Below are 18,034 nucleotides of genomic sequence, written 5' to 3' on the forward strand. Positions count from 1 at the left end.
GTGTGTGTGTGTGTAGCCTTTATCCCTTGCTTGATTTTATGTGTTTGACAGGGAAGGGCGAAACTGACGTTGCTAGATCGACAAATTTTATCCGAGCTGCGAAACATTTCTTATGATTGATATTTTATGGTTTCGACTCGTATAAATTGTTGCTAAAATCTTTCCACCTCGACAATTGCAAGATTTGTGTTTCATTGATAAATTTTATTATACGTATAATATATTTTTGATCGCTAGTATTATAAGAAATCTATAACGGAAAAAACACGACGGATTATTTGTCGTAAAATTTTTTAAGGTAAATGAAGTTCGTTGAAATGAAATGTAATTTAGTCGGTTGGTAAAAGTCGAGAAGGGTAAGGTCGCGTTTATTCTTCTTTACTTTCCACACGAGAGAAGACCCTTTAGCTTTATTATTGCATTTCCTCTGCCATACTTATTCGATGCCATCGCTTTTCGTCTCGAGTGCCTTGTTAATTATATCGTTTCGTTTTGTAATCTCTTTTTATTTCTTCTTATTTTTTCTCTTACTTTCTTGTTTCAGGGATAAACGTCGAACGGAAACAACAACAACGGCAACAACGGCAGAAGCAACATGGGTGGTTTTCTCGTGTCCTCCTGAGTCGGTGAGTGCTTTGAATTTGGATATAAATTCAATGCTTCTGTTTTTTTTACGCTCCAGGATGTTTTTTCTTTACAGATAGCAAGTGGAAATAAAAATTCGCTAATTCGTTTATACGATAATTAGAACAATAATTGATTTCATTTATCTGATAATTGATGAAGATAATTAATTAATCCAATGATCGTTGTAAAACAATCATAGATTCCTCGATTCGAGTGTATAACTCGCAACGTTATGCATATTACTATTGTTATTATTCGAAAATAATTAATTGTCGATCTGCCTGAGATTATTACGGAGTTGTTGATAACACTGACAGTTCGAATACGTCCTGCTACTCGTTCGAATGCTCATCATTGTAATTGCACGTTAAATCTCTCGATAATGAACTTCAGCGAATCTCTAGATCGATTATCGTCGTCGCATTAATATCATTATGCAATTCGATATTCGTTCCCTTTCGATATCTCAATGAAGACTCCCTGGCAATCGACTTCGTATACGCGATTACAAAAATTATAAATAATATTTCTTTCTTTATTCGTTGATATTTTTTTTTCCTTTTTATTTATTCAAAGCGAGGGAAAATAAGAAGCAGTTTCTACGTTACGGAACGAGTTGAATATTATCGAATGAATTAATAAATTAATTAATGAAGGACATCTTCGAAAATCGAGCTAATTAATGAAGATAATCCGACTTCTTGATTTAGTAAAACATCGAATTCCGTCTCTCCAAGTTAATTGGATTATATTTTTCTTTCGTCTGATCTCTCATCCACTTAGTTGTTCTTGTTCCATCTTTTTTCTTTTCTTTTTTTTCTTCATATTCGTAGCGTCATTGAGATAACGTTCCTAATTAATTAGTTTTTTCATATCCGTGACTGTGACATTGTCGGTCGAGCCCAGGAAAAATCAGAACTTCGTTTTATTCTATTATCGGATATTCGAGAATTTAGAAATCGATAAAATGTTCGTTTAAGAAGAATTCTTTCTAGATTTCGATTAGATTTGGTTTGCTTTAGGATACGGAAAAGTGTATTGAAAATATATTTGAAAATCGGTCGATAAGTTGTGCGTGGTAATTGTCGAAAAATGTGTCGAAAAATGTGTCGAAAAATGTATTGTAACGAGGACGACGGGCCATTAGCCGTCGTTTCTTTGGTAAAGAGCCTTGGGTCGCGCAAGCGCAACTTCGCGAAACGTAACGGGGGTGGGAGGGTGGTTATGGATTTTCGGGCTCTGCGACCTTCGCGTGACGTCCCACGCTTTTCACGTTCTACACGATCCTACTACTGTTGTTCCGAATAAGCGACTGGACGTGTCCTTAGGATTGCTAGGATCCGCAGGATACATCAGATGTTTCTTACCATAGAATATGGCTGCTGCTGTTGCGCGTTCGTCTCTCTTCGATCGCTTCCCTCGTTTGCTCTGTTGGCGAAATCAAAATAATTTTCCACGTAAACCTACTCGATTTTATAAATTTCGTTTGAATAGGTTAAATCAGTTTTCTAGATTACGATAATGATTTCGTTGAATCGGTCGTTCGATTTAGGATAACGACAACGCGTACACGAAACTTTTGTATTATCGTTTTTACTCGAAAGATTTCGTTAATGTATGAATTACGTTAACGAATCGATGATAGGAACGTTTCGGTAGGGGAAGTTGACACGACCCAGATTCGGGTACCGTCGGTTATTATCTACAAAGTGTATTTATCGGAGAGTTACCGTACCGTACAAAATACCTTTGGTAACCTTTGAGATCCCGTCTTTCGGATGTCGCCGTGCAGGAAATCGAAATGCTTGCGGCCATTTCTCGCGATGCGAACGGCCAGAGATAGCGCGAGAGAGAGAAAGAAAGAGAGAAAGAGAGATTCAATTTCCTTTGTGGCCTTTTTTTCTTAAGGACGCGGGTAAGTCGTGATCGAGGACCGGAAGAAAATTCTTAGATATTCCTTTGGAGATCTAATTAAAAATCCTTTTGACGAAAAATTACCATCTACGTTTATTTTATTTATTCTATTATATTTGGCCAATCTATTTGTCCAAAAGCAAATTAAAATTATCCAGTCGAATTAACCGTTAACCAAATCGATCGTTTACGAGTTCGCTGCGAGTAGCAAATAGAAGAGTAGTAGGCTATATCGAATATCGCGAAAGAGGTCGTAACAAGCAGGTCGGTGCTATCACTGATAGCAGCGAGCAAAGTGCATTGTACGGAAGTAGAAAGAAGGTTCGGCTTTAATACCCATTTTCCATTGCGTGACTAGCAACCTTCATGACACGCGATGCTGCGGCTGTTTGTCGCGGGAAGCTGTTGACTTTTGAGCTTTACCTCGTGTCGGATAGAGAGAAAGAGATGGATACAAAGTTAACCGACCACGTGCTCGCTCCTTTAACGTATATCGTCATCGATTCGTTTATTCTTTCTTTCTTTCTTTTTTTTCCCCTCTTTTTAAAATACAAAAAAAGAAAGCACGGAACGTCCGAGTATAAATTCGATCGTGTCGCGAGGAAAATAAAAGTAGTAGAAGAAGAGGAGGATGAGAAAATAAATGAGAGGAACTGATAGAAAAAACGTGATCGCATGATCCCGAACCGATCGAAAGACTAGCTCTTTCTCGGATATCTTCCACTCGAAATCGTGCTTGGACACGTTTGCCTTTTTCTCGCAACATGATACGAGACACGACTTCGGAAGCTGTTCTTGGAGTTATCTCGCGTAAACGGTCTCTTGGGTCGGCTTTCTCGGCATCACGACGGCCGTCTTTCTCCTCGAGTGTTAAACAGCGCGCGACACGAGACGACAGTCTACTTTCCTGTTTTTTTCTTCTTTTCTTTTTTATCTTCAAATTCTTATCGTTTCTTATATCGATATCATCATCCCCGTATCCCTTCGATACCCGGGTTCTTAAACAATTTCTCCTCGTCTTTCTAAAGGAACGTTCATAGATAAATTGACAAAGTTTGATAGACGTGCAGTCGTATTATTGCATTTGATTCGTAGAATTGACGGTAACGACGAATCGATACAATGTCCTTGGCAGCAGTCGTCGCATCTACCAACGACGAAGGGTAGAAAAGACACGAAGGGAGGAAGGGAGGGAGAGTGCCAGTGAATACGGATGAACAAAGAGGTAGTCGAACGGTCGTAGGGGAGGTTGCTTCCAAGCTTGCTTCCGAGCTTACTTCGGACCAAGGGACAGGATTGGTGTATAGCGGAGGAGAAATGTGTCCGGCAAACACGACCTAACGGAGGAAGATGGAAAGAGAGGAAGAGGGAGAGAGAGAGGACAAAGTCGTACGAAGTAGGATTACACCCGCGTTCTCTGATCTCTTCGTAAACAACTGCCTTGTATCTCTGTACAAACTACTACCGACTGCTACGTTTCCTTCAGAAATATATATATAGAAAAGAAAAGTAGAAGCTTTCGTCGGTATATTTTCTATTATCTATACTTTTTTGAAGAATATAAAAATTGATTTGAAATAAAATCTCGTTCATCGATTCGTATTCGAATGATCTCTGATCTCCCCGAGTTTTACAGCATCGAACCATTCCAATAAAGCTCTGGCTGGCTCGGGTTACAATATTAAATTCGAAAGAGATAAAATGTTATTGGTCAAAAAAAGTGTAGCGAAATGCTGAGCAAGAACGCGTTCCCATATGACATTTTTGTGTGTGGAATCTATCGTAGAGGTAGAAGAGGAGAAAGCTCTTAACTCTATAGTAGTTTCTTACGTCAGGGTGTAATAGCACTCGTTCTTTTCATAGGAAGAAGGAGAAGTACGTTACTTACGTTGCACGTCATCTACTACGCGTGATATAAAGGCGTTACACATCGGGCGCGGATGGAACTCGAGATGAGAGTGGCTTACAACGTCGGGAATTTTCCTCACGAGCGAGAAACAAGTCGAGCATGCGGATCGAACGCAACCCACTAGGAGGAACTAGCGAGCGAGCAAGCTGCCGAGCAAGCTAGCAAGCTTGCTGCTTCTCTTTCTCTTTCTATTTCTCTTTCTCTCTGTCTTTCCTTTCTTCGAGAAGAGGATTGGATGCTGTGTGTTGGAACGAAAAGAGTAACGCGATATCGAAAGAAGACGAGGAGTTGTTGGGACTTCGGGATGGGAAGGTGGAATTATCTTTCCCGCTTACGACGCGCGTCGGCTTCTTCAGATCGAATGGAAAGAAAGAAAGACTGAAAGAAAGGTAAAAACAGAGAGGAGCTGAAGTCGCATTTCGCGAGAATTTTATAGCAAAGAAACATCCGAAGCATTGCTCCACCTTCCAACATCCGCCCGCCTCCCCCAACACGCGATAGAATTCTCATTTTTATTTTTCATTCGATTTCTTCTCCAAATGGACCTTCTCCGAGTTTCCCCTTCTCTTTTTCTCCCTTCCTTTGAAATTCTCTTTTTCATCATCTCGTAACCCAACCAGTCAGAAAATATTGACTTTAATCGGAATAAAGCTTAACGCTTTTCTTTTTGTCCTTTCTACGAAAAATAAAACTCTTATCCTTTATTTTCTTTATCATCCTACCACTCGAATCGTATTATTTTCAAAAAATCATATTTTTGTCTTCATCGATGTGTTTAAAAAAGATCGCGGAGAAAAATATCGGTAGCATCGCAAATGGTTCGGTTAATTCGGAGTCTGGCAGGAGTCGACCGGCTGACCACAGACGGGTTTCTATCACTGCCTTGGTACATCGACCAGTGGCGTAAGACTATCGTACGATCGGCCCACGTGGATACATCGTCGAGATTAAGAAGATCGAGAAGAGAAATAGTCTTAGGGGTTTTTATATCGACGATTTATTATCGCCGCGACTTTGTTTTATTCGACGATAGCGAAAGGTATAAAGGGTATGAAAGATGGAGAGAGAGTGCGTGGAAGGGTTCGAGAGAGCGAGAGAGATAACAACTGATGCGAGAGGGTAAAGCTCACCATCGTGATTACGACAATGCGGCCGACATATATCTGTAACCGTGCTATGGGTAGGTCGAGCAGCCGAGGATAATCTCGTGGTAGCTTGGCTGCGGTACTCTGCGGCACTGTGAACCGCCATCTTGGTTTATCGATTTCATCCCCTACCTCTCTTTTTCCACCCTCTCTCTCTCTCTCTCTTTTAGACACGTTTACGTAGCTCTTCTTGTCTCCCGTTCCACAAATTTCTCTTACCCTCCCTCTCTGTTGGTTTATTTTTTATATTCATAAAGTTCATACATATTTGAAGATATGGTTGCTTTGCGGTTAGTCAAATAATTATTGAAATTTCATTAATTCAATCCTCGAGTAATTTGGATGAAACATTGCAATTTTAATTTTTTACCATTTCGATGTATTATTATTATTATTATTAATAATAATAGACTTTGAATCGGTGCGTTCGAATAAATTTTTTCCATCGCTATCTCGCGCGAGAGCAGTTTCGAGTATTCGAAAATGTTTGATGTTTATTTGTTGTTTAGATTTAATTGAAATACCTTAAATAAAGGAACTTTTATTTGAGCGTGAAATGAAATTCATGAATAAAGACTGCGGGATGCGCCTCGTTCGATGCTTCTAATGAATAGTGGAGAGGAAGTCAGTGGGTGGGGTTGGTAAACAACGCGACACGTTACGTCAAAGATAAATGTAATTGCGCTTAACGTCAATGAGGAATTAACACGGCCATTGACCATTGAAAAAGCTTATTTATGAATTGATATTTCAGTAATTATCTACTATTCAAACGCGAATCAACGATCGGTTAAAATGATGACGCATCGATTTTTCAATGTAAGTGCCTAATCAAAATCCAAAGTGAAAATAATCAAAATTCTGTTTTATTATTCACTCGGATCTCGACACAGGTGCGCGATCGGATAGTAGAACTCGTAAAAATGTCTTTTCGCCAAACATATCTCATAGATTTTACGAGAGATCGTTCGCGAGTAACTTAAATTCTGCTTTTCGCGATTGGATAATAAGAATTTATTTATAATATATTTTTGCATAATTTTTCAATGCAGAACTATTTCAACCGTTCATCGTTTCAACGCGATTTTTGTCTTAACTTTTATTATTACGAATCATTCGTATGCGGAATCGAGCATAAAACAGTGTCACGTTGCCGTTGCCGTTGCCGTTGCCGTTGTGGCGTTGCGAGACTCTAACTCAAAAGAGCCTTTGCGAGAGAGCATAAGGGCATGCCGTGTTATCCAGGGTGTGTTTATTAATTAATAAAGCATGCGATGTGCATGACTTGAATCGTAAATAACGTTGGAGTAGATCCCTTCAGTAGCAAGGCTGCTTACGGACTCCTACCTTGTTACACGTTCCGGGACAAGTAGAACAGTGTTTCAAGAAGATTAGACTGTCGAAATAAAAAAAAACTTTCTCCGTTTTTTTCTCTCTTTTTTTTTTTGGTGGGAGGGGAGTATACTTACTTTATTTCTGTTGTTTGATAACTCAGAGAAACAAGATTTTTCAACGAGAAAAAATAATAATCTTATTGAGAGAGAGAGAGAGAGAGCTTTTAAAAGTCAAGGATAGATCGTTGAACTTTGAGGGAGTATTTTAAGGAGTGCCTTTTGACGTATGAAATGGGAAACGAAAGGAAATGGAAAGAAAAGTAATAGCCGAAGAGTGAGACTGCTGATTTTACCCTGAGCTACGAGGTATCGAAGAACATCGATCACAACTGCGTTCACTTGCAACGAACCCCTTTTTTTACTTTGCTCTATAAAATCTTTCTCGTGTCGGGGTAATCGTTGTTCTTACTTTCTCTTTGTTTTTTCTCTCTTGTTTTGCTTTCTTTTAAATATATTATATATATATATCTCATTAAATCACGGTGATCCCGACGATAATTATGAAAGTAGAATTTTGAAACTCGATAAATTCGAGGAATTTATTTCTTGGCAATCAATGGCGGTTAAATTGATCCTCGACCTTAAAGTTTTCTTCTATGTTTTCCGCTTGGACGTTTAACCAACCGCAAACTCCTGCCAAAGTTTTACCGTGAAACCGCCTGTTATGCAAATTTCAATGTCACTCGAGTTTCTCCCGGCAGGACAATTTTATTCCTTTGCCTAGAATTTTCCTTAGCTAATTATTCAACGGGCTAATAATAAGATTTCTTTTTTTTTCCCCTTTAACTTTAACCTAATCCTTTTAGTCGCGCTGTCAGAAATTGCTGCGTCTCTAAACAGGTGTCTGTTATCGATTGGCTAAATTAATCCTAGACTATAATGAGAGGATCCTTTGATAGGAACTCGAACTAATCGATGTGTTCTATACAGGCATTGATATCTCCTTCGCGTATTTCCTGATATTCCAAGAACAGTACAATGAAATTCGCATTTTAATATAATTTCAATTGAATTTTATTTTACAAGTTCAGCTGTTAAAGAACAAAATTTGCTATCGATATTAGAGGAAAGGATAATACAAATTTATTTCAATTGGTTTGATTTCGCTCGTTATTATCAATAATATTAAGGTCAATTTCTTTTTCGAATTCCCATGGTTCCATGAATTTTCCTCTATCCGTGAAGATAATGCAAGCATACCAGCAGATCAGGCTCGGAACTCGATTTCGAGCTATCGAGAGGAAAATGTGTTTGGTAGGTACGTGACGATAACGGTAGGAGAATCTCGTTCCTACTCGTTCTGATTGTGTGTACGTGTGTGTGCGTGTGTAGAAGAGAGAGGGAGAAAATTGAGAAAATCTTTCTGTAGTTTTCTCGTAATCATGAAAAATAACGTGAAGCAATTTTCTTTGTACGGGGACACGATGAGAGGCACGTTATTGCGAGATAGTAATTGACGATAAACGTATGACCTGCGGGTAGAAGTCTTTGAGAGACAGAAACTAGATTTTATCTTTCTTTTTTTTTACCTTTTTTTATATATTCTCTTTTCACATGTACATTTTTATTTTGAGAATTCGTATCACCGGGGGGGAGGGAACATTTGCACCTACTTCATTTAAACAAATTATTTGTTATCGTAAAAAGATTTTCAAAGATTAATCCAATTTCGTAATAAGTTCCTTTTACTCGAAGTTTTTAGCCGGCACACATGGTAAATGGTTTTAGTCGTTGGGAAAAAGGAAAAAGTTAGAAGGAGATAGATGGTCGTAGAAGTAGAAAGAAGAAAAATAAAAATAAAAAGAGAGGAAGAAGAGGAAGAAAACAAGGCTCATTCCGTTTCGCCAAGTTTCTTCTCGTCCACGTAAAATCGTCTTCTTACGATGGCTTCTTACGATCAGGATAGAAGTTTCCTTGGGTTGTATCGTAAGGTTGTATCGTACCGAGTACGAGAACGAACTCTGGATAGTAGAAAAAAAAAAGAAACAGAGAGAAGGAAGGAAGGAAGGAAGTACTTGTACGTACCATCGAACGTACCTTTGCAATCTCTTCGGATGTCTTCGAAGGACGGTTCCCTCCATTTTCTTTCGCTTTTAGGGGATCCACTTCTCCACGTTTTACAACGCCACGAATGCCAAGGTAATTCTCGAGGAGTTTTTAAATCTTTATCCTATCAGAAAAAGAAGAAGAAAGTAAGCACGCGTTGTCGGAGGATACACAAGTTCGTGCATTATAAAAGGATCGTAAAGGATTACTCGAGCAGACGTCTCGCGTCCTTCGAGAGATCGACGAACAATGAAGGGAAATTTCATTCGAGATTCGACCTATCTCCAAACTTTAGTACAAACGGAGAGGGTGCTTTTTTTACGTAAATAGATTAAAAATCTACGCACTTTTGCCGAGTCATCTCGTTATTTACGATCGATACAAAAATATCTTCCTACGTTGTATGAAATCAGAACAAGAAAAAAACAAAATTAAATCAAGAGAAAAAGGAAGATGGATCGCAGTCATTTTATCCTAAGATCTGCGTTAAGATCGATCGGTATTTCAATAATATATGAAGGATAACACATACTGAAGAAGTTAAATATTATTTATATTTTATTTTTTTGTTTTTTTTAAATTTTAAGCATGAACGATTTTAATGACGCGTTAGGCCACGGTGCCTTATTAAAATTCACGAGGATACTCGTGAAAAAAAAGGACGAGAAAGAGAAAGAGAAAGAGAGAGAGAGAGAATATCCTTTGGAAAGTTATAACTACTTATAAATATATTTATATAAGATGTACGGCTTCGTTCACGTTAGGTATATCCATTATTTATGGCATATCGATCGACATCGCTAGCCAGCAACCGTGTATGACATTAGTCCGTGCAAACGAACGTTGGAAAATTGCAAATTATTCAACAAATTTATTTTTATCTGATTATTCATTTCCTTATGTTCCTAATGTAATTCGCAAACAATGGGAATTTATTTCCGACATAAAAAAGAAAGATACAGCTTTCGTATTCTCTTTAACTCGAAATATTTCCCCATATGATTTTCGTTCCTCTCTCTCGCTCTCTCGCTCTCCAGTCGTTAATTCATATCACATTTTTTTTTCTTTCTTTTTTTTATAGGTATCTTTTCTTCGTTGGCTCGCATGAAAATTTACGGCACGCATTTACCCTATTTCTTATCCTTTCCTATCCCCTATCGTATGGAAACACCCTCGTAGATTTTGTTCTCCTGATGTCGAGGAAGTTCCAAATATCGTCCGGTATCTCGAATATTTTTCCCTGTTTTTTAAAAGCACACCGAGTGCTTCTTTTTCTTCATAACTTTGATATTCCACGCTGCTATGGGATAAATCGAATAAAACGCGTCTACCATGGTGTAAATAAAGAAAAAAGAAAGCAATAATAATAATAATAAGAAGAAGAAGAAGAAGAAAAAAAAGAAGAAAAAGAAAAAAGAGCGTGGACTCGTTAACTCGTTCGAGCTCTGCTTCGTTTCTGGATTGTACAAATTGGAATAGGGAGAAGTTTGAGTTTGAGTAAAAGAAAGAAATAGACTAGAGACAGACGCACACATAGGGTGGTGCGTAAGGAGGAATGCCACGGCATCCGCCACATCTGACAAAGTAACGCACGTCGGCGTTAGGGATCGTTAGCCACGGTATGCCAGGACGATAATAAACAGCGGGCCATGCCGAATAACCGCTTGGAAATATCGCCTTCCAACTATACGCGAATTCGAACAAGCGCGCGCGCATAATAACAGCAGGTGGCTGCCATAAATGATGGTAGGCAGTCAGCTAAGACGTCGGCATTCCTAATGAAAGCACCTACAAATTGAAAATCACCGTAGACTACGCATTTTTTCCATTTTTCTTCTTTTCTTTTTTTTTATTTTTTTTACAATCGAACCTTCCCCCCTCCTATTACGATCGAACCACCTAATTTCGAATTCCCGCAAAGTCCGCTATTCGTACGCGAATTTCTTCCTTTTCCAAAGGTTTTTTAAACGGAATTTACTCGAAAATAATCCGACACCGGTTATATATTCCGACATCTGTTCTAATCGAGCGTACGTGGCATAATTGAATTATTTTTCGACGTCTCAACGTCCTTCCATCTCTGTTTCTCTTATTAGTCGCGCTTTATTTCTCTTATTTTTGCTCCTCTTCCTCCTTCTTGCCGTCCGCGAACGACGTCGTCGTCGTCGTCGTCGTCGTCGTCGTCGGAGATTCCTGTCGTTATTTCCAGATATCCCGTCTGTACGAGCGGAGACGCGCAATTAAGAGCAAAGTGAGATAGAACGAGAGAAAGAGAGAAAGCGAGATTCCTTCCTTGTTCCAATTTGCGAAATCGTTTCTTTTCGACTTTAACGAAATTTGAACAATTACGTCATGCCGCGAAACGCGCGTCCAAAAACTATCCTTAAAGTTCTATCCATTATTTTTTCTTATTACGTATTTTTTTAAATCCACGCGATAATAATCGAATGACGGTATTCTTAGTTATTCCTAGCCGATCGAGAGAACGGTGAATATTTCATCGATGGCTGCTGCGAAGCTGGAAAGGTGACTGGCCCGGAATTCCTCTCTCTCTCTCTCTCTCTCTCACTCTCTCTGTCATAACTGTCGAGATTAATTTCCAGTTTGACGCGGGTTTAGCTAGGATAATTTGACGCGTGAGTGAGCATTGCCTGGCAAAGATGTCCGAACTCAACGTAAAAAGCTTCCCTGTGACACGCGTTTTATTATTATTTTCTTGCTTTGTCAAGATGGGATTTTAATCCTTTGCGTCGTTCTTAACGTTTCTTACATATGTTCGATCCTTCTCTCTTCTAACTATTTTCTTTATTTTATACTTTCAATCGCATTCAATTTTCAATATTCTAAAAATAAATGATATATTTTGATTGTCATTAAGAAGCTTTAACAAATCGTGACATACTTCCTATAGGTCGATGCGAAGGAGCGAATAATCTCGTAACTCATCTTTTTCGTTAATCGCGATCCCTCGGATTCTCCGATCAACGCCAAACATTCCTCCATTCTTTTAATTAATCCTTTGACTCGTCATCTATTTTCGTTCGGCAAGGAACACCATTAGCATTCCGCAAAATCTCTTATCTTTGTTCGCACCTCTCGTATTTCTTTAGGGGTAATTCTTTGAGGGTCCGATGGCAAGGAAAAAGAAGAAAACAAAAAATCCTTCGTACGATTTTATCGATTCGCCATCGTTAGAATCCGATAAAGCGTCCCTTCTTCCTTTGTCCTCCGGCTACCTAGCACCTTCTCACGCTTTTCTCTTCAACTTCGCAAGCAAATGGCTTACGCGAAGCCTCTTCGAAATCACTGCCGGTAGAATCAATAACGGAATGCGTTTGCCACCCACATCCCACCCCCTCCGATCCTCTCGTTCCCCATTTCTCCCCGTCTACTTCATCGAGACTCCTCTCGTACGTGCTTCGAAAGTGGCGTGAAGATAAAAATAAAGGAGAGGAAGAAAGAGATTCACCTGCATCGTTCCGTGTATATCTCTCCTTCTCTTTTTCGCTCATTCCCTGGTTTCTCCCTTTTGTTCGTCGATGCGTTTGGAATGGTCGGCCGTCGTTGTTGCTGCTCGTTGAAAACGTATCGGGGCTCCTAACGGTAGCTTAGCGAGTTCTCTCTCTCTCTCTCTTTCTCTCTTCCCATTGTTTCGTTAATCTCGACTCGAGCCACTTCTCTCCAGCTAGCGGGCGTTAATTCTCATCATCCAGAGTTGTTTGCCAATCGTATTTCCTTGCGAATGAACGATCAAGAAAAATAGAATCTTTTATTCGAAGATAGGAAACGATAAGTATCATTGGAATCGGCATCGGTAGCAGCACCTGCATCGTCATTAGCATCGTCATCCGTGATCAAATCTTCTTGCGAGATTCCTTTTGCTTTGTACGGATCTATCGATGATGCTTTATTGTCTATGGGTTAAGATTGAAAAGAAAGGAAACTTCTAACGTCCCAGTTAAAGTCCCTTCGTTCTATCTTATCTTATCCGCGAACGATCGATATTAATCTTACGTGATACGTGCTACGGCATAGAACACCTAACTGCTTCCTAGTAGCGTTATAGTCTGCCGAGATTATCCTCCTGTCAATCACGGTTATCTCATGGTAGGTCACGATCGACGACTGCGCTTACGTGAGTTGGAATATCAAGCGTACATTGTGAATTATAATTGAATAGGAAAATATTGAAATGATGCATGAACGTTTAACGCAATATCTATAAAGTTCATCATACACATTTACGATTTCATTTATTCATTCATTTTATTAACATTTATTTACTTATTCATTTAAATGTTTAATACTCGGGTATATATTTTCATCCCTTATCTTTTCAGTGGCAAAGCCGATACCAAAAGATCGATCGGAGAACTCTTATCACCTGTAGCACTTTGCAACGCGAACCATTGGCCTACGTGGCCAAGGAAATTCATAACGTCTAACCTAATTATAAGCAATAAGGACTAATTTCTAGGTTACGCCTTTATTATAGGAAGGGATAGAAACGGGAATTAAAACGACGACTGCAATTACTCGTGATCCATTACAAATGAGTTATTTTAGGAATATCTAACTACCTTTATCCGCTTTCTTATTCTCTTTGGCTGACCCTTTTATATTTTCTCCATTAAAGTTTTTTCCAATTTTTTCGCTCGTTCGATTTGTCGCGAAGTTATCCGTTTGGCGGATCATAAAATATTCATCGATCTTGAAGATTTCGTAAGAATTCTCATTGACCTATTTCCATAAGACGATTCGATACAGATAGCAATAACTGTTCTCGCATCGCGTAGATTCATCGTCGTAATGCCATAAACGAGCTATCGTAAAATCATCGTTGACTATAGTCAACGACGATGCAAACAGGTCGATAGATTCTCCGAGCGAGCTGTTTTTTCCGCGAGCCTCCATCGATCTTTCCAAATCGTCAACTTCTATCCTTTCGGTGCTATCAAACTTTTATCACATTTGTTGCTTTCCTTCTTCCAACTTATTTTTCTTTTTTAGATTCGATAGATATGTCAATGTAATGTTCGACGAGATAAGAACTCCATTTGTTTTACAGTTCAAAGTAATGAAACTCTTTTGTCTCGTTAGAATATATTTGTTACTTTCTCTTTTCCCTTACTCGATCTTTGGAAGCAAATAACCAAAGAGAGAAATAAAACGTTTCACGCGTCGGAAAAACCCGTTCAAAGGTGCCGACAATTGCTTTAGAAAGTAAAACGAATCCTACGCACGGTGTCACGTATCTAATCAACGTTAATTAATCCACCACTCTTGTACGCGGATTTTTTCCTTACTCGGAAATTCAAAGAATAATAAGATTTATTTTTTCTCAGACTTGGGACTACTCTCTCTCTCTCTCTCTCTTTTTCTCTCGTTAGTTTTACTCTCCAATTTGAACGAATGGTACTACCTTCGTGTTCGTTTTAATCATCCAATTTTAATTAATGGACTAATACCTAATTGTAATTACGTAAGGAGATATATAATTATTGGAAATCGATGAAAATATTCTTATTAATTTGATCGAATAGTCACATATTCGAATAAATTTGATTCGACGTAATATCGACTTTTACCATATTCGAAAAGAAGACTTCCGTTATACGCGATAGTACTTTTCTACTCATCGATAGTTCAAAGATTCTTTCAATCGTATCTTCTAAGTTCTTGTATTCTCCATGCATAGGATGATAACCAAAGAAGAAAAAGGAGAGAACGATATTCAAATATACATTCTTATTCTACTAGAATTGGAAAAGATAGAGAGAGGGAGAGAGCGAGTCGGTGTATCGGAGAACCGAATGTTTCTTTGAATATTTTTTGAATCGTATATGTGGTGTACAATATACGTACACGTATTTGTGTCATTGTAAAATCATAAAACTTATTTCCAAAAGTATTACCTCGAGGACGCGATTTCTTATTTTTTCCTTTATTTTTTTTTAATTTACCATAAAATAAAAATATAAAAAATAGATAATGTTATAGCGTATAAAGCGAACCGTTCGTATTCCGCAAATATCTTGACGATCGTCATATCGGGCTATCACTGCATACCACGCTGTCTTTTTGATATTTTTATCAATGTCTAATTCAACAGGAATGCGGGCTTTGAATCGAGAATCGTATCGCTCATCCATAGGTGCGATAACAGAGAAAAAGAGAGAGAAAGGCTTGTTTATTTTTAGATTAATGACGTACACGTTCTTGTTCGTCGAAGGTATTCGTTCGACGATACCTTCTTTGTCATTTTCACTATCGTTAGATGCGATTTTTCCCCAGTATCGTACGTTACATCGAATAAATGATCCCAACGGGATCAACGAAAGATATTTGCTTTCATACTTTATCGTAATCATCGTTGTCTTCCTTATCTCTTTCCTAGATTTATACCGGGTGTTAAATGTTTTTCTACGCAAACGTTGCGAGCGTATTTTACGTTCAAAAAAAGAGAGAGAGAAAAAAAAACTTTACATAAACGTAAATCATTTAAAGAATTCTCCTCTCGAAGGATAAAGATAAAAAATTTAAAAAGGTTACTCTTTCCACGTTAAAAACGTTCGGGGTAAGATCTAAAACATGTTCGAGAGAAATGAGATCGATTATGTGCGATATATCAATGGAATATACGAGACAAACGTTTCATATTTTAATGGCTGACCCGTGTAGAACTTTCGTATCGATGATTTCAACGCTTCGATAATTCAAATGTTCGATAAAATGTAGACAAAATTTATTCGATTTAGATTTAAAAATGAAATTAATGAAATTAAAGAAACGTTTATATATTAAATCGTTGGAATTAGAAGAAGGAAAGGTAAAAAGAAAAAATAGAAAAAAAGGAAAACAATAGTTTTTGTAATCAGTATATCGAAGAATAGTATACTCGAAAGGGTGCTTGGCCGGGTACCCCCACTACTCTCTTTCCCCTACCACGTTGCGTTATAGTATCGGCGGCTCGACGCGAGTTTGGCTGACGCGCACGCGCTAACCCCGAACTTCCCCGAGTCCGGTTAGTCGTGCGTGGCCCTTAGCGCGCGTCGCATCTTTATTCTCGTCGTGTATTCGGGGTGCGTTTACGATTCGTACCGCCGCTCGTTTCTCTCTCTCTCTCTCTCTTTCTCATCTTTCTTACCTTCTTTCCACCCTTCCATCTTTCTATCTATCGCACATATTTATTACTAATTTTTTATCGAATCATTATTTGTTTTTCCCCTCCCCTTCCCCTCTCATATCAACTAGTGTCAAAGAAATATTTTAATTATACGTTACACGCAGGTGATATGTAATCATCATTGCCGAAAGAGAAGAAGAAGAAGAAGAAGAAAGGAGAAAGCAAGTGTTATCAAGAGGAAGTGAACGATTAACGAATCAATTATACTAACGTACGATTATTTGTTTTTCTATTAAAATAAAACATTATGCGCGCGAATATTATTGATAAAAAGAGAAATTAAGAAAAGAACTCGAAGCAAGAAATAAACGTGTGTGCTTCCAACGTTATATACATACATATTATATACGTGTATTTGCCGACTAGATAATCGATGTGTTTATTTTGATTTTATCTTATATTAGAAAAGAAGAATAAGCAGACGAAGAAGAAGAAGAAGAAAAAGAAGAGGAAAAGAATAAGATCATCATTCGATTTTAACTGTGATATTTTTCCTTGGTGATTTTTCGAAGAACTTAAAGAAACCGGTTAGAAAGATTATTCCGAGCACGTGTGTCGTCGTTGTCGTCGTCGTCGTAGTGAAAATGTACGAATAATATTTTCAATTGAAAAGTGACAAGTTACAGTTATGCCGTCCTCATGTTTCTAACAATGTCCATTTGTTAATTCAAAGGACTATCGTCCAATTGTATATTCTTTATTAATCTATCCCCTTCTCTGTCTATTTCTATTTGTGTCCGAAGAAGTTTGACCAATGCAAGATTCGTACTACTGCCTTCTCTTGGTCAACTACCACCTTACGTATTTCCTTCATTTCATCTAATATCGTCGTCCTCGTTCTCGTCGTCGTCGTCGTCGTCGTCGTCGTCGTCGTTTGTATTCTACAGCAACGTCATCCACGCTCTTCTTCGAGGGAAAAAGGGATCGATATTTACGAGGTAGGCCGATCCGTCGCTTCGCAGATATTATTCTCATTCAAAAATTATTTTATTTATTATATCACTCAATTACTATATCGACTCTAATTTAAATAATTTCAAGTCAACAATCTTTTTACCGTATTTGTCATAATTAATCTTTTCAGCTATCAATTATGTTATTATTTTAATTTAACTATTGACATTTCGTTCGTAATATTTGCATGAGAAATATTTCCAGTACAAACATTTATTCGAATTTGATAAGAGAGAAAGAGATTACATTGATAGATTAGTTGAAAATTTCTATCTTTCGTTCGAAAGCAGTCATCGATTTAACAGCAGCACAGTTCGTAAAAAACATTGACGGTATTTGTTTGGTTGTACACTTATCTGTTTCGTTTGTGTCGGCGTATACACGTACGTACACGTGGCTGTTCGCTTTATTTGCTATTTGCAGTAGGACGAGATTATCTTTTTTCTCTCTCCCTCTCTCTCTCTCTTCACCAAGCACAAACATCAACCACGAGCGAAAGATAAAAGTGTAGCTTACAAAGCGTATACCGTACACCTGTTTTTTGTTATCTCTCTCTTTCTCTCTTTCTCTAGCTATAGTTTAAAACGATTTGGTAATGCAATGCAATAACATTTGCGTTCATTTTTTAAATTGTTCACATTTATCAAATCGTTCAATATTTTACGCAAAGTATTGTCAAAATTAAATACAGAATCATATTTATATTTTTGTTGTTCTTTTTTAAATCACACAGAATATCGATTCATTTACATTATATTGGTATGTACTTTGTTTGATTTTGCAGGAAGTATTGAGATATTTTCGTTATTTGCTGTACATGTACAAATTCTATATACTATCGAGAGTTTACTACAATATT

At 37.9% G+C, this 18,034-nt stretch overlaps 1 protein-coding gene across 7 annotated transcripts in view; it reads left to right on the top strand.

Moving 5' to 3' along the window:
• The window catches only part of LOC122525358 (stress-activated protein kinase JNK), a 103,182-nt gene that overhangs the window by 17,616 nt on the left and 67,532 nt on the right, over window positions 1-18,034 (top strand). For 3 of the 7 annotated variants that reach the window (XM_043648099.1, XM_043648101.1, XM_043648100.1), the window contains exon 3: window positions 545-626. The gene's annotated coding sequence lies outside the window, so the exon portion shown is untranslated. Of the gene's footprint in view, window positions 1-544; window positions 627-16,023; window positions 16,118-16,325; window positions 17,160-18,034 lie in introns of those variants that run through there. The other 4 variants (XM_043648095.1, XM_043648097.1, XM_043648094.1 and 1 more) reach the window with 3 other exon arrangements.

Source organism: Polistes fuscatus, unplaced genomic scaffold (assembly GCF_010416935.1).
Source record: "Polistes fuscatus isolate 324 unplaced genomic scaffold, CU_Pfus_HIC Scaffold9, whole genome shotgun sequence".
NCBI lineage: Eukaryota > Metazoa > Arthropoda > Insecta > Hymenoptera > Vespidae > Polistes > Polistes fuscatus.